This window comes from Pleurodeles waltl, unplaced genomic scaffold (genome assembly GCF_031143425.1).
Source record: "Pleurodeles waltl isolate 20211129_DDA unplaced genomic scaffold, aPleWal1.hap1.20221129 scaffold_56, whole genome shotgun sequence".
NCBI lineage: Eukaryota > Metazoa > Chordata > Amphibia > Caudata > Salamandridae > Pleurodeles > Pleurodeles waltl.
In genome coordinates, this window is record NW_027150269.1 from 4074469 (window position 1) to 4081666 (window position 7198).

At 35.7% G+C, this 7198-nt stretch overlaps 2 long non-coding RNA genes across 2 annotated transcripts; both read left to right on the top strand.

Moving 5' to 3' along the window:
* The first annotated feature begins 271 nt into the window (after nt 1-271).
* On the top strand, nt 272-960 carry LOC138278738 (uncharacterized). The gene is made up of 3 exons (XR_011200822.1): nt 272-393; nt 746-834; nt 932-960. It is a non-coding gene; the product is annotated as an uncharacterized lncRNA (long non-coding RNA).
* Nucleotides 961-6084: 5124 nt separating this feature from the next.
* Nucleotides 6085-6773, top strand: LOC138278739 (uncharacterized). Its single transcript, XR_011200823.1, has 3 exons — nt 6085-6206; nt 6559-6647; nt 6745-6773. It is a non-coding gene; the product is annotated as an uncharacterized lncRNA (long non-coding RNA).
* The last annotated feature ends 425 nt before the right edge of the window (nt 6774-7198 follow it).

The following is a 7198-nucleotide window of genomic DNA, read 5'->3' on the forward strand; positions in this document are numbered from 1 at the left end:
TTTCCTTTTTTTTCCGGTTAATGAATTATGTTTAAGTGCTAACGCGGTGTTTAAAATAACGGCGAAGGATTTGAAGTATTGAAATCGTCGTCTAAGAATGTCTACATACGATATAGACGATATTTCGTCCTGACTTTGTGTTAGTTTTTACTCAATAGGAACCACTTCAAAATGGCCGCCGTGGTTCTATGGGTAAGCTTCTGTCCGTTGTTAGTGCTAATGAACTCGGTTTGAGTACTAATGTGGCGCGCAAAATGCCGGCGAGGGATGTACACTTCCTTTGGAAAAGTCGGGGAGAGTGAGACGAGGTACAGAGGCCCTCGATGCTCTCGCCGAGATACATCGGGAAATAGAACAGGGACGAGATTTAAGAACAGAGAGAGAGGCATATAGGTAAGTGTATGGTAGAAGTTTGGGAAATGTATTCTATGTAATTCAATGAAAAATGGAGCATTATTAGAATGCTGGCTCCATTACCAGGATAGTGTGGAGACATTGGTATAAAAAATGATTATATAGGAATTGAGGTCCTTTTAGGGAGGAAATTTGATTTATTGTAATTATTTGTATTTCAATTGGTTCCTCAATACATGAGATTTGCGAATTCAATGAAAAACGGAGCACTATTAGAATGCTGGCTCCATTACCAGGATAGTGTGGAGACATTGGTATAAAAGATGATCACATAGGAATTGAGTTCCTTTTAGGGAGGACATTGGATTTATTGTAATTATTTATATTTCAGTTGGTTCCTCAATACATGAGGTTTACGGTTCCTGTAATTTAGATTCATTTTGAAGACAGCAAGGAAGTGACTGATTATGATTAAAACAGGTCAGTAATTGCACTATAGTACACTTTATTGGCATTCCCTAAATTTTGCCAAGTGAAATGGGAGTAACTAAATTATCACGTTCCCCCTCCTTTATAGAGGATGATAAATGGTATATGATTATACGGACATAGAAGCAAATAAAGGTATATATTTATTAGACTCTTTTTCCTCACCATTATACAATGAGGGGTTATTCTGGGCTAAAAGTAGTTTACGTTTGAAAGAAAAGAAATTTTAGACATAAATTGATCGAATGCCAACGAAAAAGAAATTCATTTACACTTGGGCTTGCATGTTGCATGGCTAACTATCGCTGTGGCTTCAACAGACCTATTCTTGGGGACATGGGAAATATATTGTTGGATACTTCAAATAAACACTTCACCACTGAGGTTGTGGTGGTGGTTTTCTTCCTTTTCTCTGAAGTTTCTTGTTTAGCTTCAAACCAAGAGAAATAGTATAAATAATATGCATTTTTAAGAGCTTGTGTACTTAATTGACCAAAGAATTTATCAGTTTTTTGTATTTTGGAAAGGGAAAGGATAAAATATTGGATGTGTATTTATTTTAATATTTGTATATATTGTATATATATATTTGTTGTAATTGATTGTTATATGTTGTGATTCTCTCAGCCTTGAAGAAGTCCAGTCAGGACGAAACACGTGTCGGCTGATGGCTTTTCATTCTTTTTCTACATTTTGTGTATATATGTTTATATGTTTATGTGTAGGCTGATGGCTTTTCATCCTTTTTCTACATGTTGTGTATATATGTTTATATGTCTATGTGTATAATATGATATATTCTTTTGTATTAAAATTCTCTATTTGCATGGACATTTCTGTTTGGTTAGTTTTATATGAGTACATGGTTTTTCTCTTTGGTTAGTTATTGTTTTTTTCAGAAAAGGAAGATTTATCAATTAGCAATTTAGTTTGATCATACTAGATTCTCTCATGTCATCTCATTTTGATAATATAATAGTTTAGACATTGATTGTTGATGTGCCCCACTGAATTGTTTGTTCATTATTAAAACGGGTCTACTATTGTAAACCCGGAAGTACATATCAAGGCAACGATGTGTGTCAGTGTATGAGCACTCAAAAGTTTTTTCCTATATGTTTAGAATGTGCATTTATTTCAAGTTATGAGTTGCCTTTTGTTGTTGATTGTATATGTTCATATTGATTATTTGCACTTCGGAAAGTACTAGATTAATACTGTAGGGGTTGCTGAATAGGCACTCCGAAAAAATGGCAATGTTTGATGATGAGAGAGACAAGATCTTTCATGCTATGTTCTCACATACTCCAAATACTAGTAATGTTTCCCAAGGTATAGGTAATTGCCCAGAAGGTATGAGATCTAAATATCTACATTTAGAAAAATTGAAAAAACAGGAATTATCTCGATGGTGGGATGCCACAGTTTTGCAAAAATACATCACAGAAAAAAAGGTCCCTCGGGGCCTGAGAGTAATTATATTCCCTACTTTTGACGACTTGTCGGTTAAACACATGCTGGAGTGGGAACAATTGCTCTTCGAGACTTCGAAAGGTATGATGCCAATTTTAATACAACATGCGGAGGAAAAAAGGGAAAAATTATTAAAAGACATACAGGAATTAGAAAATGAAATCAAGGCCCTAAATTTGCCAGATGTTAAAACAAAAAATGACAAGATTTTGAAAGAAGTGCTTGATAAACATCAGTTGTATATCAGGAATAAAAAAATGGCAAAATTACGAAGAGATGATAGAGATTATGAAAGTGGCAGAATTTATACGTTCGCTAGGAAATTTGATAATTTCTTTCACAAAGGACAAGCTACAAATGAGAAGGGCACATTGGGAGTTGTGACCCATGAATCGGATTTTTCAATAACATCAGATGAATCAGATAGCACTAGCATATCAAGTGATAATACTAATTCAAATTCCAATGATGACCAAATGCCCACCAATAGTTTTTTACAGGAAGCAAAAAGGTACAGACTAGGAAACAAGAGAAATGCTTACAACCAGCCTTTTCAAAATGCAAGGCCAAAACACGTAGAGGCAAAAGGAGAAGAGGAGGTCAAAAACCAATCAGCTATAGGGATGCAAACCAGAGCAGCAAGGAGCAGAATCAAGAACAATTGATATTGGCATCTAACAAAAAGTTAGTAGATGCTGCGCAGGTTTGTAGCAGCATTTCGATTGTGAATTTATCCAAACATATTCTTACTGAAGAACAACTTAAGGTGTTAGGCAAAGGATTGGGTTTTTGTGTGTCTAATCTTTGTGACATGACGCAAGTACATATTGACTTTTTTAAATTTCTTCGACAGTTGAAACTCAAAAAATATTTTGCAGACAAGACAGAAAAGCATACAGAGACAATTTTAGATACCACAATGAGTACTACAGTGAGTAATTATACTATCAAAGATATTGCAGACATTGAACTTTTACTCACCTTAGAAAATATGGATGATAACAACATGGACAGGCTAGACCTATTAAATGACCTCAAAATTGTTCAGGATACATCTTTAAATAGTTGCCTCAAACCTAAATCTAGCTTTACCCCCAAATTACCCAGTAACAATGTCATAGAAGTATTTGGGAGATTGGTGAAAGAAGATTTGTGCAAACTACAAAAACAAATTAAAAGTGGCAACTTTCACAAATCGTTTAATATAACAAATAAACAGAGATTGGCTCTCAAGGAACTAGGAAGTAATCACGATATAGTGATTAAAGAGGCAGACAAGGGGGGAAACATTGTGATTTTAGATAGAGCAGACTATGTTCAAGAAATAGATAGACAACTATCTGATAGTAGAGCATATATTAAATTGCAATGTAATCCCATTAAAAAGATTGTTGATGAATTGGAAAAACTATTATTCTTATGGTACAATCAGGGGTTAATTTCTGATTTTGAATTCAAATATATCTTCAATCCTTATCCTACATCACCTTGTATATATGTATTACCTAAACTACATAAGAGTGCCATTTCACCACCAGGCAGACCCATAATATCGGGAATAGGAGCGCCTACGGAGAGACTTTCCGAGTTCATTGATAGCTATCTGCAGCCTGTTGTGAAAAACATTCCTTCATATCTACAGGACACGAAGGATGTTCTTTGTAAGCTGGAGGACGTGAACTGGACTCCAGAGATGATGCTGGTTACCTTAGATGTATCTTCCTTATACACATGTATTCCCAAAGATAAGGGCTTACAAGCAGTACGGCATTTTCTGTCTGAGAGATCTGCATCATACATGGAACATACTGATATGATACTATGTATGATTGAATTTACATTGGAAAACAATGTATTTTTACATGAGGGGCAGTGGTTCAAGCAAGCACAAGGAGTAGCTATGGGTTCACGGTTCTCTCCTTCATATGCGAATATATATATGGGCTTCTTTGAAGCAATACATGTTTGGAAGAAGGGCCCCTCTGTATTTACCGACAACATTTTCTTCTGGGGAAGATATATTGATGATGTTTTAATGATCTGGACTGGATCGGAACAACTATTAAAGGAATTCTATGAATACATCAATTGTAACATCTTCAATATTAAAATGACGTATGAATTCAGCAAGAACAAAGTCTGTTTTTTAGATCTAGAGATATCCGTCACAGATAATAAGATTCATACGAAAGTTTACCGCAAACCAACAGCCTGCAATTCGGTATTACATGCAGAAAGTGCGCATCCTAAAAGTCAAATTTCAGCCATCCCATTTGGGGAAATGACCAGATTGAAAAGAAATTGCAGCGATCCCAATGTATGCAACATAGAACTAAATAAATTGGAAGATAGATTCACACAGAGAGGCTATTCCAAGCGTGTCATCAAAACAGCAAGGAAAAAGATTGATCAAACATGTAGAACCACCCTACTGGGTCAAAAGACAAAGATGCGAGACAGTTCACCATACAGAGCAATGAGTTTTTGTACGGCATATAGCCAAAACAGTCACAATATATATCACATTCTATGTAAACATTGGAATGTTCTACAGACAGATGAAACACTGGCTGCTTTACTTCCTAAGAAACCTAAAATGATTCATAAAAGAGGTAAAACTATCAGAAATGAAGTCTGTAAAAGTTTCTTACCACCTCTAATGGAAAGTAAAACAACATGGCTTCCGAATAAAATTGCGGGTTTCTATAGGTGTGGTAATTGTAATATGTGCAGTATGGCATTGCATAAAACAACTGAATTCAGCTACAATGGTAGTGACAAATATAAAATCTCCACTTTTATTAACTGCAATACGAAATTTGTGGTATACATATTGGAATGCATATGTGGCCAGATATATGTGGGCAGCACAATAAGGCCCTTGAAGGAACGTATTCAAGAACATATCAGAGCCCTAAGAAATTATGACATAGCATCACCGCTAGTACGGCATGTTAAAGATAAACATCCAGTAACTGAGGTTCCATTAATAAAATATATGGGTATAAATCAAATCCCGGTGAACGCTAGGGGTGGCAACAGAACATTGGACTTGCGTAAAAATGAAGCAAAATGGATTATCAAATTAAGAACGATTGAAATGGGCATGAATTTGGATGATGAGTTGTACCATTTCCTCTGAATATATCCATTTGGCATACTATGAATGTAGAACAACACACAAATGATATGAGTCACTAACTTTGTCAATATCTTTTCTATTTCGTGTCCTTGAAAGATAGGGAGGGTTCTTTCCCTTCTCATTTGAATTTTCTATATGTTGGGAAGACCGGTTACGACTTCACTCTATATGTTCACTGAGGTGACATTTGTGTACATATTGGGGGTAGAAATTACTTTACCATCATGATATTGGGTGGTTGAAAATGTATTTCTTTGGTTGGCAAATAGGTGACAATTTGTCTTTATTGGGGGGTAATATTTACAAAACATGAACCACTTCAAAATGGCCGCCGCGGTTGCATAGGCAGGTGCTTTTTCCTTTTTTTTCCGGTTAATGAATTATGTTTAAGTGCTAACGCGGTGTTTAAAATAACGGCGAAGGATTTGAAGTATTGAAATCGTCGTCTAAGAATGTCTACATACGATATAGACGATATTTCGTCCTGACTTTGTGTTAGTTTTTACTCAATAGGAACCACTTCAAAATGGCCGCCGTGGTTCTATGGGTAAGCTTCTGTCCGTTGTTAGTGCTAATGAACTCGGTTTGAGTACTAATGTGGCGCGCAAAATGCCGGCGAGGGATGTACACTTCCTTTGGAAAAGTCGGGGAGAGTGAGACGAGGTACAGAGGCCCTCGATGCTCTCGCCGAGATACATCGGGAAATAGAACAGGGACGAGATTTAAGAACAGAGAGAGAGGCATATAGGTAAGTGTATGGTAGAAGTTTGGGAAATGTATTCTATGTAATTCAATGAAAAATGGAGCATTATTAGAATGCTGGCTCCATTACCAGGATAGTGTGGAGACATTGGTATAAAAAATGATTATATAGGAATTGAGGTCCTTTTAGGGAGGAAATTTGATTTATTGTAATTATTTGTATTTCAATTGGTTCCCCAATACATGAGATTTGCGAATTCAATGAAAAACGGAGCACTATTAGAATGCTGGCTCCATTACCAGGATAGTGTGGAGACATTGGTATAAAAGATGATCACATAGGAATTGAGTTCCTTTTAGGGAGGACATTGGATTTATTGTAATTATTTATATTTCAGTTGGTTCCTCAATACATGAGGTTTACGGTTCCTGTAATTTAGATTCATTTTGAAGACAGCAAGGAAGTGACTGATTATGATTAAAACAGGTCAGTAATTGCACTATAGTACACTTTATTGGCATTCCCTAAATTTTGCCAAGTGAAATGGGAGTAACTAAATTATCACGTTCCCCCTCCTTTATAGAGGATGATAAATGGTATATGATTATACGGACATAGAAGCAAATAAAGGTATATATTTATTAGACTCTTTTTCCTCACCATTATACAATGAGGGGTTATTCTGGGCTAAAAGTAGTTTACGTTTGAAAGAAAAGAAATTTTAGACATAAATTGATCGAATGCCAACGAAAAAGAAATTCATTTACACTTGGGCTTGCATGTTGCATGGCTAACTATCGCTGTGGCTTCAACAGACCTATTCTTGGGGACATGGGAAATATATTGTTGGATACTTCAAATAAACACTTCACCACTGAGGTTGTGGTGGTGGTTTTCTTCCTTTTCTCTGAAGTTTCTTGTTTAGCTTCAAACCAAGAGAAATAGTATAAATAATATGCATTTTTAAGAGCTTGTGTACTTAATTGACCAAAGAATTTATCAGTTTTTTGTATTTTGGAAAGGGAAAGGATAAAATA